The sequence below is a fragment of the Lathamus discolor genome, chromosome 7 (assembly GCF_037157495.1).
Source record: "Lathamus discolor isolate bLatDis1 chromosome 7, bLatDis1.hap1, whole genome shotgun sequence".
Taxonomy (NCBI): Eukaryota; Metazoa; Chordata; class Aves; order Psittaciformes; family Psittacidae; genus Lathamus; species Lathamus discolor.
In genome coordinates, this window is record NC_088890.1 from 13614071 (window position 1) to 13631553 (window position 17483).

Genomic DNA, 17483 nt, shown 5'->3' on the forward strand with positions numbered 1-17483 from the left:
GATTGCAGCATTTGTTTGTCTTTAAGCAGAGCTGGCCAGAAAACAAAGATCCTGTAACACTACTGTAGTAAGGCCTTGGGTTTCCTTAGCTTTGATTGTGAAATCTTGAGAAACTTTTTTCTTGGAATTAAGAGCTGTTGAGAGACAGAAATTCATCTACTCTGGACAGCAAACACCTAGGGAAGACCCACTGCTCGCTACTGCCGCTGGAGAGCCTCATCAAAAGCCTGCTCATCTGGCCTGATGTGGTTCCCTGAAGATCAGGTAAATCAAGTGAAAATCAGCTCATAACATCTTTTATTTTCCCTTTTCAAGTCCAGGGATCAGAGAGGTTTCTGACCTGCCTGAAGCAGAGACAAGCCCCCTTGAAGCCTGTTCCTGGTGCAGGGAGGCTGGAGCAAGGCTAAAGGCAAGAAAAAGACTCCTCTTAGCAAAATTAAGCCTTGAGGTGTGTTTAATGAGATTAAAGTTCCCTGGCTGCTCGCTCTTGCCCTCTTCCTGTCCTCATTAACTTCCACTTGAACTCTCTTCCCAAGCCGCTGCCCTCACTGGAAGCACTGGGGATGCTTGCAGGGGTCCTGACAGGCTGGAGAGGCAGCTGCGCCCCTGCAGCACGCATGGGTGACAGTGTGGGAACACGGGGTGGTGGGACCCCTTTCTCCCAGCGGGACACAGAGCACACAGCAACGGAGGGGAGCTGGACTTCAGGCGCAGCCCCAGCCCCAGGATGAGGCATGGAGGCACTTCAACACCTTCCCTCTTGCTTGTGGCTAGTTCATCAGAAGTCAGTGTTTTGGATCAGAGGGAATAGTTTGGTTTTATTTCTGCCCCCACCATTTGGTCTTCAGTTCCTCCCCTCCTCACTCCTCCGTGAAGATGCTGTGCTTAAGCTGCTGACCCGCTCCTGGGACCTTTCCCACGTGTTGCAGCACAGCCAGGGGAAGATCTCTGTCAGCAGAGATGCTGTGTGTGTTTTCACTCCGCCTGGTGCGGATGACCAGGGAGGTGGGCATAGGCACTGGGGAATCACCCCAGTGGTGTGGGGTGATTCAGGGCCAGGGCAGGGCTGAAGCAGCAGCCATCACCCTGCCTGATGCCAGCACAGGCAGTGTCAGCATCCCTGAGCAGAAAGCAGCAGTGTCCTCTTGCTGAAAGGGATTTGCTTCTTGTGGCAAATGAAGGACAGCGGGCAATGAAAGGGAAAGCAGTTAAGCACTCACCCCTCCTGCAGAGGAGCAGACAGGGTGCTCCTGGGTGCTGCCCACCTCCCTTCTGCCAAGGGGTGCTCTCAGATGAGACTTTCCAAGCCTCTCTTCCCTCCAGGCTGCCCCAGGCAGGGAAGAGCTTGCTGTAGCTCCATGCCAAGCTGCCCGCTCTCTCCACAGCAGACCCATCACTGCATTTGTGGGCAGCACTGGGCTGGGGATCCCTCTGCCCGCTGGACCCTCAGGGTCCCCCCCACCTGGTTGGTCCCTAAACCAGCTCCAAGGAGGGCTGGTCTCTGTGCAGCACCCAGCTCTGTGAGGCCATGGCTCAGGATTGAGCCCCCGGCACATTAAATCATTGGGAGTGGTTGGAAAAACCCTAATGCAACCGCTGCAGCTGCCTGCCAGGTACCTGCCCGACGTGCTGGCTGCCTGCCCGTCAGCACCAGCTCAGCAGCACTGGGACCATGGGGTCTCTGCAGCCAGACACGCTGTGATTGCACAAGAGGGCCTGCCACTGCGCGCTCCAGACCTCAAGGCACCTGAGGCCTGCAGACCTCCTCCATGGGCAATTGCTCTCCTCGGGCATCCCCATTCAAAGAGATGCTCTCCCCATGGCTTGGCTGCCCCTGGCGCTGCTGAAGGAGAAGCCATCACTGAAAGGTATTTTTAACATCACCTTTGTAAAACGTAAAGGCTAAAAGTCTCTTGGCAGACAGAGAGCTATTCTTCTCTTTCTGATGAAGAAACTATTTCCTTGCACATCTGGTTCGTATTTTTCTTTAGGTTTCTGCCAGAAACAATTCTGAAAACAAAACGCAGAGCGGAGCAGAGTGAATGTATACATTCCTGAAGGATTCCTTCACCACTCCCCTCCGACCCAAACCTCCCAGTCCTCCTTGCAAACCTTCTTTCCTTCTTTCCTTTTCCATTTTTCATTTCTTTTTAATTAGTTTTCTTTTCTAAATGTGAAAACATGTGGCCTGATTAGCTCTGGAACACTGCTGCCTGCATGGTATAAAATGAGCTGCATCTAGAAAATCATTACAATGAACAGAGAAGAAAAATACTCCATCACAGGACTTTTTTATATTTAATTGTTTAAGCCTATTATCACTGCAGTCAGATTTGTCTGCAAAGCCTTATTAATGGCTGTGTGACATGAGACTCACGCTGGGGCCTTGTGGCTCAGAGATGTTGTGTTTTTCTTCGAAATCCATGTTTTGGACTAGGAAAGGGGAAGCAGCAGCGAGTGGCTTTTGAGGTTGCTTTTGGCTGCGCACATCCTGTTTATCCCAGTCCTGGTCTACCCAAGCCCCAGTAATTGGGAGGGATGGGGTGAGAGTTGATGGGTGGGTGCACCTGAAGGCTGCCTGTACCACCTGTGAGAGAGGTGGCACCCACAGCGTTGTCATAGCACCAAACTCACTCCTGCTCCTGTCTCTGCTGCTGAGGAATCACGGCAGCTGAAAGCCTTTGGCTTTACCTAATTGGGAACAGAGATGATACATTAAGAAAGAAACACGTAGCCCCAAATTATTTATGTTCCCAGTGGCAGTAGTGCAGTTGCTGTTTGACAGTCAGTCTCTACTCTCTCACCAGGGTATCCAAGTGACGCCTGAGCTGGAAGACCGTGCGTTTTGCATGGAAATGTTTGCAAACATCGAGAGAGGTTTGTGTTGTTGGTTTTGATTTATCCTTTATGCAGAGGGAAAAAATACGGGGTTGGGAGTAGGACCCTCCTTTATCTCCTCCACAAATACCTCTAGGCTTTTAACTTCTTGCTTAGTGAGGCTGAGGTTTCAGGTTAGGATAGAAAAGGATAAGCAGTAGTGGCTGAGAGATGACCTGCAAACATCTCAGTACGTCTTCACTTGCTTTTCAACACAATATAGATGTTTATTCAAATGCCTGTGCAAGTGCAGGGAGTCCTGTCTGCAGTACAAATGGGGTATCTCTGGCTCTGAAGAGGGGACACCTCTGCTTGGCTCCTGCATAAGCTGCCATGTGGGGCGCAAGAAGAGGGATGCGGTTTCTGGCAGGGTTATGAACCAGAGCCTGCTGCCTTCCCTGCAGAGAGTTTCTTGCTTTCACTCCAATAATTGCTGCTTGCTTGGAAATGTTCCTGCTAAAAGACCGAAATGACTGATTACAAAAATTGGAAAGGATTAAAATCTCTAAAACAATGCAAAGGGAAGAAAATAGATGAGCTAGCGAGGGAATGGGCTTATCACGTCTTGAGCAAACAAACAAGTGAAAGCTAATTTTCTGAGCCAGCAAATGAATGATTAATGAACCAACCCACAATTAACCCTTTATCACAAGCTCACCTACTTTGGGTAACTGCTTTGCATGGCTGTTGCTCTGTTTCACATTGGAATAAAGACACAGTTTGAGAGTCATAAATCTGCAGCCCAGGTTGTATTTCAAAGGGCTCTCATGTAACAGGTATATCTAGGGAAGGAAGAAAACATGGTTTAAAGATGTTCCAGATGTACGGTATTTCAGATGTGGTGTTGTTTCAAGAGCCACCCATTTGTGTGTCTCCCGCCATGACAATAAACTAACCTCCTTGACACAGGCAAAACATATCTTAAAATATGAACTTGTCTTTTACTGCATTTTGTTAAATGATTAATTTGCCTTATATTAACTTAAAATGAGCTCATTAAAAGATTTCTTTTTTCTTTGAAAGCAGTGCTCATTATATTATCATTTTAAGTAATTAAATCAGAATAAATGGCTCTGTGAAGCTATTTTAATGTAACATCTAATTATATCTGACCTAGACACTGAACTATAATCATTAACTACATGAACTGTGTAATGTTCTGCAGACTCTTTAATAATTTATACAGGCTGAATTCAGCTGTGTGGAGTTGTAAGCTGAAGCTGTTAGATGCCATGCACCTGTACTGGGTTTGGGACGGCTGATGGAAGTTTGCTCGTTGGGCTGTTTCTACTCTCATCTTGGTTCTGAGGGGTTTTCCATGTGGAGCTGTGCTGGCCACAGGCTCAGTTTGACCTAGAATGGGTTGCTTTTTCTTTATTGGGTGCATGGGGATTGAGCATGTGTATCTTGGGCATGTGTGTGGTTTGGTGTTTTCTCCTGTAGGATGCACTAATCAAGGTAATATATTTACATGACATGTGCTGAAATTGTGTTAGACTGTAACATAGATGTTTTCACATGAGTGGCCAGACTTGGTTACAAGAAGCTTTGGTTTTTGCTGTGTTAAACTGTATGCTTGCTGTTTGCCTTCTTGGAGGTTCAGTCTGTGCTTCCATTTTAAACAAATTGTTTGATCTATTTGCATATAGCTTCCAGACCCATGTTCCCTGGAAGGCTTACTCAGGTTAGGTTCATTCCTGAAAATAAGTTTGTTTGGGGAAGGAAAAATTGGTTTACAGGAGTTTTAACCTTTCCCTAACTCCAACAGAAAGGGGCTGAATGCTGCTATTGCAATAGATGGTCCATCCATCTTCTGGGCTGGATGCCTTGTGCAAGGGAACAGATGTACCATGTTGTAGCGTATCCAAAAATTGCTGGTGCCACCTATTGGTGGAAAACTGCGGATTAGGACGTGATTAGTGTGTGCTATTATGCCCTCTGCTTATCATTCCCCAGCTGACAGGTGGGTCAAACCAGTTCTACTGTTAGTTTTAATATCAGTTACTGTTGGCAAACATTGTTCGCATTCCTTGTGTATCTTGGGTGTGATTTGCAAACAAGAGGGTTTGCTGCGGGCAGGCAGCGGCTGGTGGACACGTGTAGCCCTGGGGATGCACGTGTGAAGAAGGAAGGTGGGCAAACCAGCTTCCTGAGAGTAGAGGAGGACACAGCTAAAAGCCAGACTTGTCTAAATGGTGCTATTGGATGTGTGAACAAGCTCAATTGGCTTAAGATAGATGTTGGGTATTACTATAGCCACTGCTCATGGCTGCAAGTTGGGATGTGGAGGAAGAGGTGGTGTGGGGTATCACTTCTGGGTGGTGACGCAGTGCTGCTTTTGGGGGCCTCCTTGCTCCAGATGGAGCCCCACATGCTGGGCACAGAGGTGGATAATTTAACCAAGCAAAGGAGACATAGTTACAGACAAGTCTTTGCTGTGTAGCTTTTGCTATGTGGATTTTTCCAGTCTTGAGGGGATTTTCTGGCCTGCAAGGGAGGTGAGGGAGAGCTGAATCCCAACCTAGCACCTTCCTTCCTCCTGTCTTGCTGCAGGAGACCTTTAGCCAAGCCCTGATAGGCAACAAAAAGCCTTGCTGGCCTCCTGCCTGGTATGCTTAAGCAGGTTTATAGCTGTCATATAGAACAGCCCTATATTAGCATCAGGTTTAATACTCTCAAGAAACCTCTAGCCACAGTACTGACATCACGGACTAAAGGCTCCAAAGGTTCACTTGCTTAAGTGGCTATTTGCAACACAGTCTTTTAATAAAATCTCATTAAAGGAGAGCTCCTGCCTAAGCCCAGTTCCTGAGATTGTTGGAACAGAGCACCAAAGGCTGGCCTCATGAGCTGCTTCAAGAGGCAGGAGGGAATAAATGGGCCCCTGCAAGGACCTGGTTAGGGCTGTAGAGAAGTGCCTGACACTTGTCCCTGCTGCTCTGGTCCAGGCCCAGAGGAACAAAGGGGCTTTGTAGAAAGCAGAGCAGAGGATGAGCAATGTAGAGGAAAATAGGGAGAGATGCTCACAGCTGTTCTCTCCCACCCCAACCAGGAAGGACCAGGGGGAGAGAAGAAGAGCTCAGGCTCATCTTCAGTTTTCCCTTCCCACCACAAGCTCCTAAAGGCTGATGACTTCATCCCCTAAGCCAGAAGCAGAGGATGCAGGTTGCTCCTCAGTTAAGATTCTGGGTGGATGGTGCTACCAGGGCTTCCTTTACACGTTCTGTAGCAGTTTGACTGAACCTTTTTTACTGTGTGCTTGAAGAATCATCTGAATTCCAGGCAAGAGTTTTCTAAATGCTTGTCTCCTCTGTAATTTTTCTGTCATGCCATAGAGAGGAGCTGCTTGAAAGACTTCAGCAAAGAAATTATTCTCTGCTTCAATCTGAGGATTTTTTCTTTCTTTTTTCCTTTTAAATACCTAAAAAATTACTCTTTGATGTGAAAATTATATGCACTTAGAGATATGCTAATATGAAAATGACTGGAGAAACATTGAACATGGAGATCAGCTCATTTGCAGGCGCTCTCCTCACCACCTGCATCTCCGGCAACCTCAGTCCCATCCTTCTGTACGCAGCTCTATCTAAAGCCATGTTATTTATGTTGTGAAAGCTACTCTTCTGTTAAATGGGTTCAAAAGCAGATCCTCTGTGTTTGTACTGAGGTTTTTTCCCCCTTTTCTTTCAAGTAAAGGGTTTTTATGCCTGTTCTATGGTTAGGTCAGAAAGATGGTTGTGAGGTCCCTGCTCAGGAGATGCTTAAGGACCAGCAGTGCTTTCCTGACTCGACCTGTGGGCTGTGCACCAATCCCAAAGCCATCACCAGAAGCTAAAGCTTCTCAGCAGATCCTCCTGGTCCTTAGTGTGAGAAGTGGTCCCCAGCCCCCTGGCTTCAGGTTTTGCACAGACTAAAAACTTGCTGCTGCCTGAACAAAAACTGGCCACTGATTTTGAGGGGATGCAGCATGTTCTTGTGTCTGGTTTCAGAGGTGTCTTGCCTGTGGTTCTTTACATAAGTGAAATGGGATAAGCTGGGGAAAAAGGGGTGGTTGTAGAGTGTCAGCCAGAATGGTATCTTCATGTGTTCCTTCCTTGCTGTCTTCAAAAGCAGAATTTGGATTTGACAAAGGCAGAGCTGATATCATCACAGTTAAAGATTACTTTGTTTAAAGTGGATGCCCTGTACGTACTGGTGGAGATGGCCTGAAAAGCAGTAAATGTGTTTGTCTGTGAAATGGGATGATGGCTACCATGTGCTAAGGTTTAATATACCTCTGCTGAATACTCTGCTCCTTTAGTGTCCCAGTTGCTCATGTTTAGCTTCATGTCACTGTGGTGCTGGTGGCACTGCTGGCAGTTCCTCATGCAGTGGGGTGATGCTTTGTGCTCTTAGCATAGAAATTAAAGCAACTGCAGTTTCTGTTCGGATACCACCACTGTGGAAACTTAAAATGTCCACTGAGAAGATTCTGCCTGCGCTCAATCTGAAATGGGCCAATGCTTCGCCAAATGGCCATCTGTTGAACCACAAGCAGTTGTGCTTGGGAGAAAAAGCCCATGTCAAAACCAGCCAGATACATTGAGTTTCTGACTGTTTTATAGGGCCAATCCAAATCCATTGCTTGCATTAACTGATTAAACCAACTTTGATTTCAAAGGTCCCCAGAGTTTATATCCAAGTTCCACCAAAACTTGCAAATCCCATGTTGTATGTGATGCCTTTGCTCATGTATTATTTGGTTCCAGATATTTTCTGATTGAGAGGCATTAAAAATATCCATACAATTTAAAATATGCAGTACATGCAGCACCTAAGGAAGCCTGGACATAAGACACAGGCATGTACATGCACCCATCACCCCTGTCAAAAGGAAAGCCGCTACTGAGCACTGTAAGATTGGTGACTGATGCTCAGAGTAACATTACACATTCATCTGAGTCCAACCAAAGCTGAAATCCAGTATTTTTGGGTGGAGACACTCTTCATGCCTGGTTTCCATTGGAAACTTGCTTCATGCTCATTTTGTTTCTGGCAGAAGCACAGTGGGCTCTCTGTTTCTCAGGCCCTGGTACTGCAGCGCGGTTCAGATCCCTAGCCTGCAGCTTGGGTTTTGGTTTCGTCAATGTTAAACAGATCATTTAATCTAAAACTTGCATGCAAATCTGATGGCTTGGGCACAGGCAAACATTTTCTGCTTTTGGTCGTAAATTCAAATCACTTGGGGGCACACATTTAATCTCACCAATGGGCAGAGGCAGACGTAAGTGAAATTTCCCTGCTAGCAAGGCCAGCTTTGAATGGGCTGGGCTTATTTGGAGGGTAAATAACATCCCAGTAGTAAAGCACTGGAGAAATGATCCCTATCTGTGAATCCTTATCAACTAAATCAGTTGTAACAAGCTCTGCCTTTCTCATAAATGTCCAGAACTGTGAAGAACACTTGCATAGGGTTGTATGAGTCCTTTGAAAGTTTAATGTTAGCTGTTGCAAGCAGGTTTGATCCTAGGATGCTTGGATTTCACCTGGGAATGGAGATACTCTGGCTCTAGGGAGACTGTTAGAGGAAAGATGTTTTAAATATCAAAGATGTGTGTGTTGCGAGTTTATTTAAAACTATGAGTAGTTGAAGCCTCATACCTGTGCAGCAATGAATCAGAATAAATAAATGCAAATGTCCAGAAGAACAAAAGGAACATTAAATAGATAATAACCTCTTTGCTGGGAAACAGCAAAGTTTCGGTGTCCATAAATAAAACCTCCTAATCTAATAAATGTTCTGGAGATAACTGGAAAACATACTGAAATGGTCACTTCGTTGTGAGGGAGCATATTTCACTTTTGCCTAGCAAAAGGACTTGAAACCTCAGCAGTTGAGTTGATTCATAGCCCGTTGTAATGTGCCGGTTATCCCTGATAGCAGCATGTTTCATGCAGCAAGTACTACAGTATGTCAATGTCTAGTTAATATTTTAAGGAGAAGAGAGCACAAGCAGATCATAGTTTGCTGATCTGTTTGGGTGGGTTTTTTCTGTTCTTTCCCATTCTTCAGGAAACAGGCTACTGATAAGACTAGAATCCTGGATGGAGATGACTGCTTGATGTGCTAATCCCCTGGGAAGATGCAACATCTTTTGAACTCACCAGGAAGAGAAGAACTGGGGAGGTGAGTCAGGGTCCACAGCGTGGGCAGTGAATGAATGGTCTGAACACATGCCAGGATGAAGCAAACAATACAAGCTCCCATAGGGCTCCAACTAAATTGCTGAGCCAAACTGATGTGAACTCCCTGTGGTTTTGCTGCTTAGTAATGTTTCTGTGCATGAAAATCAGACAAGTTTGGTGTGAGCACCCCTTTTATCTTGAAAGTTTCTTCTATTTGTAAGCAACACAACCCAAAATTCCTTGCAGTGTGCCAGGTTAGATGCTATGATACGAGATGGAAACATCCATGCAGATTGTGCCAAGAGGGCCAGGTGAACTCTGCTCACTTCACAGTTCCCCCCTTGCTGAGCATCCTTGCTGCTTGCAGGCAGCCATGTCCGATGCTGGCGCCAGCCTGGACGAAGTGTGCAGCTCTGTCGATGAGAAACAAGGGGGCTGCTCATGTGCTTTTTAATCCAAACTCTGCCAGAAGCCCCGTGGGCTGGATGCTGGTGGGGAGGAAGGATGTGTAGGGTGTTTTGCTTTGTCTGGGTTCTTGTTATGCTGAGCTGAAGGAAAGAAGGCTAAATTTGGTGTATGGTTGTGTGCTGTCATCCATGAGGATATCCTCTCAGTAATCTCTATCTGTTCTGGCCCAGTGTTTATCCAGGGAAGGCTGGTTCCTGATCTCTCTTAGGAAGATGTTTTGGTTGTATGAAGTGCAGCATGCAGTGCACATCTAGTGCTTTCCCCCGTTACTCAATTTGCCATTGATGTGCTATAAAGGCTGCACCTTCTGCTGGTGCCTCTGTGTTCCTTTCCGGGCACAACTTGCCTGAGATTAGAGGGGAGAAAAATCAGCAGAAAGGGGTGTAATGTGTGTAGCAGGAACAAGGATGTGTTGTGCACTTACAGGTATTTTCCTGCCCCTTGCAGGGCAAAGTAGTCCTTTGGGGACAGAGAGGCTGCTGACAAGGGACCTGCTTGGCAGATCTCTCCAGCTTGATGGGGACCTATGCTGGTCTGAGCTCTGCTGCTTCACTGTGCATACCACTGTGTTTCAAAGCTGCCTGTGTTTAATGTTCATGCTGTGATCTCAAGTTAGCCGTGTCTGAACGGAAGATACTCCTTAGAAGTCTATATTAAGCAACATTAAAAGCCAAAACGGGCTGCTCAGATGTGTACTTTGATAGACTTTCTGACAGTGCATAGCATAACATACAGCAGGGAAAAGGTCCCAGAACTGACTGGTTTTATTCCTCCTTCACTCCAAGTGTGTTTAGTGCCGTGAATAACAGGGGCAGCATGGCTGAGGTGAGCTTGTGCAGACACCGACCTGCAACTGCTCTATGTGAACAGAAAAATGTCCATTAACCTGTCCTGATTGCCTTGTATCAACACAGGATGGCTCATTCCATCTCTTGTACCTGGCAGATCTAAATGGGGAACTTGGAGAAAGGGTATGGTTAGGTAATAAATTACAGCCTAGAGAGGTAAAGTTACAGATCCTTTTATTCCTTGTAGCGAGATAATGTTGATTATCTTATTTGTCGTTATTTTGAACTTATTTCAGTAGAAGTGACGCTGGCTTTTCCTACAGGTTCTGTCTTTCTCCGAGTAATGGTCAAGATCATGACAGCATGTACCTGTGTAAATGCAATTTAACAGTGTTTTAGAATGTGACCTAGATGGGGTTTTTGGGGGGAGATGGGAGAGAGCTGTGGTTTCATTGTTGGTTTTTTACTGTAGAGCAGAGGAGAGTCTTTTGTTCTCAAGTAACTCAAAGCCACAACAAAACAAAGCTTTTTCAGGGCTGTTTGTTATAGTTAAACCTTGATCGAGCATGGGGGGGTGGGGGGGTGGGTGTTGAGTCTGGGAGCTGGGCACCTGGAAAAGGCATTGGTGTGGAGACCAGCTGAGATAAGTGAGAAATTGTGAGGTGTTGGTTTTGGCAGGGTTATCCTGTGCTCTGCAGGGCTTTACAGAGCTTGTATTTCCATCTTATTTTGATGGATACTGAGTATCTTAAACCTGGAGATGCCATTTCACATGCAGCCTGTTGTCAGGGCTACAAAGAGTTGCAGATGTGCATGTGTGAGAAATTCCCAGTAAACAACCAGAGATTTTAGGTGGAGGATTTTAGGAACATCACATCCCATTACTGCATACTTGTCACCTTCTGATGGTGCAGTTGTGCAGGTATCACCCCATCAGCTATTGCTCACTGGAGCAGGGGTGATCTATAGCAAGTGGGTACCCAGCCAGCTTCATACATGCTTGCATAGGAATGTGGGACTGCTTTCTGCACAGTGCCTGGCTCTGCAGCACTGGGATTGGTGTCAAATGCAGATTTCATGCTGGCTGCAGCCCCTCGTGGGCCACAACAGTGTTATTGTTGTGAAGAGAAGCACTGGCCAGCATCACAGCTCCCTGCCCATGCTGCACCAGTCACCCCTCCGCACACACACAGCCACTGGCATAGCAATGTGGGGTACCCGACCTGATCTGATCTTCTGCCTCCTACCAAAAGGCCCCGTCTGCCTTCACACACCATGCTGAATCCCGTGTTTAGCTCTTCGCTTTCTCAGCCTTTCAGTGTAGAAGTGGTAACATCTGGTGAAGCACCAAAAGGGGAATAGCACTTGTAGGAGATCATCAGGAAAAAGATGAAACTCCGGGTGTATGGAGTAGGAGCCTGCAGTTAATTCCCTTATTTCAAATGGTGTTTTCTGAGTAGGTGATAATCAGTGGGCCTTTACCGTTTAATTAAAGGGCTTTGTAAAGCAAATGATGTGGAGAATATGCAGCCTGGGAGAGCAGTGAGTGGGAGATGCTTGCTGGTGTCCCTGTGGTTTTATTCTGGTCTGACAGTCTGCCTTGGGAGGAGTAAATGGGGGAGGAATATCCACCCCTGGGAAACAACCTGGGCCCTTTCTCCAGCTGTTCTGGGAGATGGGAAGGGGAGTCTTGGCAGGTAAAAAGTGGGTAAGACACCACCAGCTAACTGGGAAAGATTCAGTCTGGGCCGGAGAAGCTAACTGCAGTCGCACTGCTCTTACCAGTACAGTGGGAAGCAAGATTGTGTTGTCTTTAAATATTAAAGTCTGACCTCCAGATGATGCTTCAGAAATGTACACTGATGCTCTTTGTGTTTCTTTAGAATCAATGGGAGGTTTGCACTACCTTCTATGAGGAAAAAGATGCTGTTCAAGATCACTGATTTAAGAACTTTTCAGCAGTAGCTCTGCAAAATGAATTCTTTTTTATTTGTAAGCTTTAATCAAGCTTGGGTTTGAAGAGCTTTCGTTGATGCTTATCTTTCTCCATGTGAAAGCTTACCACAGATTCATTCTGAGCTTGCTTTCCATAGTGCTTGTTACCATCTGCAGTTTCTCACAGAGAGTTTTGGCTCCTTGGATTAAGGGTATTCCTGGGTGTAATTTTAGTTCTTTAAACTTCCAACATCCCTGCTAACCTTTTACAGTTGGACTCGATGATCTTACGGTTGGACTTGATGATTTTAAAGGCCTTTTCCAACCTGCATGATTCTATGATTCTACCTGGTAAATGGTCTAGGTCCAGAGGTGAAATTAAGTAAAGGAGAGCCTTTGTACAAGAATACAGACTTTTGTAGGAGGTAAGATTAATCTCTCAGGGTGGAACCACATGAGCAACCTTCAATCTTCAGTCCATGTTTGGGACATAGGTGAATATAGCAGCACTAGTAATTAGTTTGTACTAGACAAGAAGGATCATTTGACATTAAGCTTTTACATTAAGATCGCAGGAAGCGTGCCTGGACTCTCAGCATGAATGTGATCAGATCCATATGGGGACAGGGATATCAAATTCCCCAGCTCCCCACAAAAATGTTGTGATTAATCATGCTGAGAGTTGCAATTAGACCAAATAAAAGCAGCATGTTTAAGAAGCCAAGAAGGGGGTGATGTGAATGTTATTAATGAGCAGGAGTTTTTGGCTTTGTGGTGTTTTTTTAGCAGAGCTTGCTTGAAATGTGTCAAACAACTAGAACTGAGATTAATGTGAAATCAGCTGAGTGCACATTGCCCATGAGGATCTGAAATGAGTGCTGGGGAGAGGAAGAGAGATCATAATTACCCAGAGGAAAAGGACTAAACCTATGGAGTGAAAGAGTTATTAATGTTAATTGTGGCCATCATTGCACAGATGCAGAAGGCGATGTCATGTGTGGTTTTGTATACATACTGTACTGAAGGATGGTTAATGGGATGGGCACTTAGGTTCTCCTTAAAGGAGATAGGTCTAAAAGACCCCTTCCAAACCTGTGTCCCTGGTAGAGGGGAGGTGTACAAGGATGAGGGAGGTGAGATGGGATGGGGAGGGAGGAACCCTCAGCCATTAGTACAGCACCATATTCACAAAGAAACATCCCAGACTTAGGCTGTGTTGTATTCACCTGCTCTTCTGGAGCTCTTCCATCAGCAGAATCATAATTGCTGATTAGGATCTACTGTAGCTTAATTAAGATATGGTACAATACCTTTTCTGAGACTTACTTAAACTTTGACAGCACCACTTTATCTAACTTTCTCTGCCTCTTCTTCTGTTGCTTATAATCCCTGTATTGGGTGGGGTTTATGTTGGTTCCTTCCAGCATGTTTTATGGCTATACAGCTTTCCTTATCTGTTTTTATGCTGTGTGCTTGCAAAGATTTATGAGCTGAAGTATTAGATGCAGAGTGAGAGAGGGAAAAACAGAGCTAAAGCTATTAAGATCCTGGAATCCAAGCACTGAATGAATTAAGTGTCTTTAAGAAATTAGAGGGAAACCTGAACTTGAACATGTATGTGAAATACGTGAGCTTTGGCCTCTGTAAAAGAGCAGGCTGGGACTGCCATCTGTGCCCTGTGGTTCAGGCTGAAGAAATTAAATTGACAGTAGGGGACTACTCAAGAGCTGTTGTTTATTGGCTGCTGGAAGTTACTGGCTCTATATGTGCTTGTGGAGTTGGGTTTTGAAGGGTGTGATTAAGAGTCATCCAGAGTCATCCTCCCTTAAGTGCACAGTGGTGAGCAATATGACCAGGCATTTCCAGACCCTGGGACAGTCAGGCATTGCAGGTGGATAAGCTGGAGTTTGGAGGGCATGTTACTGCTGTGAGAGAGCTGGTGCTGAAGAGACTGTTTCTGTGCGCCTAAATCCATCCTTTTGAGTTGGGTTTCATAAGGCTGAACCTCTGTCTTGGACAAAAGGTTCAGGCTTAACCTGTCTCACCCACTGGGATGGAGTACTGCTGGCTGACAAAGGCAATCACTTCTGAACTGGTGCTTGTAGAGGTGCAAACCTGCTTTGGTTGTTGAGGACAAGCTGTGGCACTGCCCTGCCCCGACTGCCTCGGTTGTTGTTCATTGCTGATCCTCAGAAACTCTGCCTGCTTCTACATTCCCTTTGCCTCAGCCTCATGAGTGGCTTCCTTCAGCTTCCTCAGCCTCAAGTTCAAGGTCGGTTCTTGGTCATAATGGGTTTTTTGTCATTTGTTAGGTGTTTGTGTATATCTTACTACTCATCCTTTGAAGCTATTCTCTCATGTACCTGAGTCTAGTTCATTCATCTGCATGGTTATTGGTTGTATTCGAGTATTATATGAGTCTGAATTGTGTGGTCATTAATTTGTGCCTTTTTATATAAGGCTTTAAAAATCACCTCAGATATTGTGGAACATTGAGGTAAGCGAGGGCTGAGTACACCAGTTCATGGCCCCTTCCCAGCCAGGTGGAGTTGGCAAAAATCTTTTAACTGTAGAGAACAAGTCATCTGCGCTGTTCTCCTGCCATAAAAACAAAGGACTCCTGCCTCTCAGTTATAAAGCCCTGGGTTTCACAGTTTCTAGCTGAAGCAGACCAACAATTTTCATCCTCTTTATTGCAGTTATTAAACTCTTGCAAGTCCTCGCTACTCAGCATTTTGTTTCAGTGACTGTACTCTGTACCGCTCATCTGAGCCATTGCTGCTCTTCATGTCACCTGACACAGTTGAGGATGTGCTCTGGTACTTATCTCAGTGATGGGACTGACTACCCAACTTGTCAACTGTCCTCATGTCTGCTCACCAGTGTCTCTCCTCGTGCTTGGGTGCAGCTACTTCTCTAGTCTATCTCCAAAATGCTAATTTTAAGTAAAACAATATTAATTTAGAGCAGATGCCTAAATGTATCTTAGGGAAAATTGTTCGTGACTGTAGACCTGTCATCGCTTCACTCGCAGGCATGTTTTTCCTTGCTCATGTGGTGACCACCTGTAGCTGGTGGTAACATGCTGAGGACTTCCACCTCTGAAGTCCAACCTTTGTCTTTGTTCTCCACCTCATAAGATTCCTCCCTGTGATCTGGACTCTCACATGTGTGTGGAGGCCATATAGACCCATCTCCCCACATTTTGTTGTCTGAATGCCAGTGTAAACCCCCACGACTCCTTTCTTTCTAAGAAACATGTTATGACAAGGTTTTGTCGGCCGTGTCTGCAGTAATGTTTGCTGGCTGCCTTACTGGCTGTCATCTAAAAAGAGCTGACCTATAGTGCACTGGCTGGCCTGTTTCTCAAACACCCAACACCCTCCCTCCAGCCTCCCCAGTTTCTTGTGTGGTCCTTAGTCGTGTACCTCTTCCTTGAAGTTCAGCTTATGGAATGGTCCCTCCTTGCCAGTGCAGCTCTAAGGATTGCTGGCATTTATGAGATTTCACCCGGTGTCAAGGAACAGCCTTCAAAGCAGGTGGGAAGTAATGTCATACCTGATATAAAAGCATGGGAATGGCTTTTCAAAAGATGCAAGTAGGAGTCCAGGGCCAGAAGCAAATGAGAGGTGTTGAGAGCTGCTTTTTACAAAAAGAGTTGGCTTTTATTTGTTCTTGTAGTTGCTATAAGTCGAGGGAAAGGCCTGGAGTTTTTAATCAATATATTGGTTTTCTGCTCTGCCCTGTGCAGGCCTGTAAGGAGAGTAGTACTCTCCCTCCCTGATAGGCTTCTCAGCTCTCCGTACCAGGCTCTGCTCTCAGCAATGATTAGATTCTTTCATTAAAAAAGTAGAGGAAATACGCTTTTCCCACTATCTTGTTGGTATGTATCAAATTCAGGGGGGAAACTGAATGCCAAAAAGATGTCTCAGGGTTTTAAGAGGCTATTCTGATGGAGCTTCCATGTTAAGGTTAGGGTTTTGTTTGCACAAACGTCTGTGATGCATTTGAGTGTGGTGTGTCTCTCCTGGAAATCACTGGCAGATAAAATTCTTGGCTACCCATGGCTTTTGTCCTGAAAAGGCTCTATCCAGAGGTAAATCTGAAGCCAAGAAGAGCAGGTTTGCAGTTGATGCCTTATCTGGAGGCTGTGAGGACTCTGCCAGGGGAGAAAGGAGGCAGCCTGGATGCATCGAATCAAAAACACAAGATGGAAAAACCACCACCTGAACCTTCACATGCTCAAATCTGGGTATCTGCCCTATGGCTGAGCATGGGATTTTGCTGGGTGCACCTGGTTCAATTCAGCTCTGTCAAACCAGCCTTTACTTTCTCCAGCTCAGTGCTTTATGTGGATGATGCCATTTGCTATTCAGGGTATTTATTTTCTATGCTAAGAGTAGATACCAGTGTCACAACATCTCAGGCAAGCGGTGATGTCAAGAGATGTGGGTAGATGATCTTTTCTTAGATGTTTGTTTCCTTTTCGCTAGTTGGCCTGGGAGTTACAGTGGGAATTCTAAGAAAAGCTGAGCTTTTGCTGTGGAAGCAGAAGTGTGAGGCTGTCCTAGACCCGTGTCCAGCAGGACATGGGGGAACTTTAAAGAGGCCCAGAAGGGCAGCTGAGTGAAGCAAGCCTGTTGTCAGGAGTCCAGAATCCAATGGCCAGTGCTGGGAAAGTTTGAAGTGCCTTCAAAACCAAAATAAAGCCTAACCCTACCTGTAAGCTACATAATTTCATTCTTTTAAATTCACAAGTGATAAATGTGGCTCCTGAGGCCCAGCCAGTGTGGATCTAGGATCTGTTCAGAGTCGTCTTTACTCAAAAAACTCACTTGTTTGGGGCTTTTTTCCTTGACTAACTATAGAGAACGAGTCATCTGCACTGTTCTCCTGCCATAAAAACAAAGACTCTCGCCTCCCAGTTATAGGACTCTTGCCTCCTCACTTGTTTTGGCACTCTTGTTTTGGGCAGTATCTCATTTCATACCCTCCTCTGCAGTCTTCTGATGTAGTACCTTGTCTATGCCTGTAATCCCTTAGTTATGGTTATCATCCCCACAATGAATGCAGCTCCTCTATTTGGAAGTGTCGAAGGAGATTTCAATGCAGTCAAGAAAGAAATGCAACTGGAAATTAAGTCAGAATAGCTTTCTACCCAGGAAGCAGGAGCTCTATGGCTGGGTTACCTCCCCAGCTCTGAGCTGCTGCACTTTATTAACACCGCTCTCCAACCCTATCCTTCACTCA

The 17483-nt window shown here is 45.7% G+C and overlaps 1 long non-coding RNA gene across 2 annotated transcripts in view; it reads left to right on the forward strand.

The window, feature by feature from the left end:
* Positions 1 to 2729: 2729 nt before the first annotated feature.
* Positions 2730 to 17483, forward strand: part of LOC136018246 (uncharacterized) — a 54697-nt gene continuing 39943 nt past the window's right edge. For both annotated transcript variants that reach the window (XR_010614311.1, XR_010614312.1), the window contains exons 1-2: positions 2730 to 2877; positions 8930 to 9043. This is a non-coding gene — a long non-coding RNA (uncharacterized LOC136018246). The remainder of the gene's footprint in view (positions 2878 to 8929; positions 9044 to 17483) is intronic.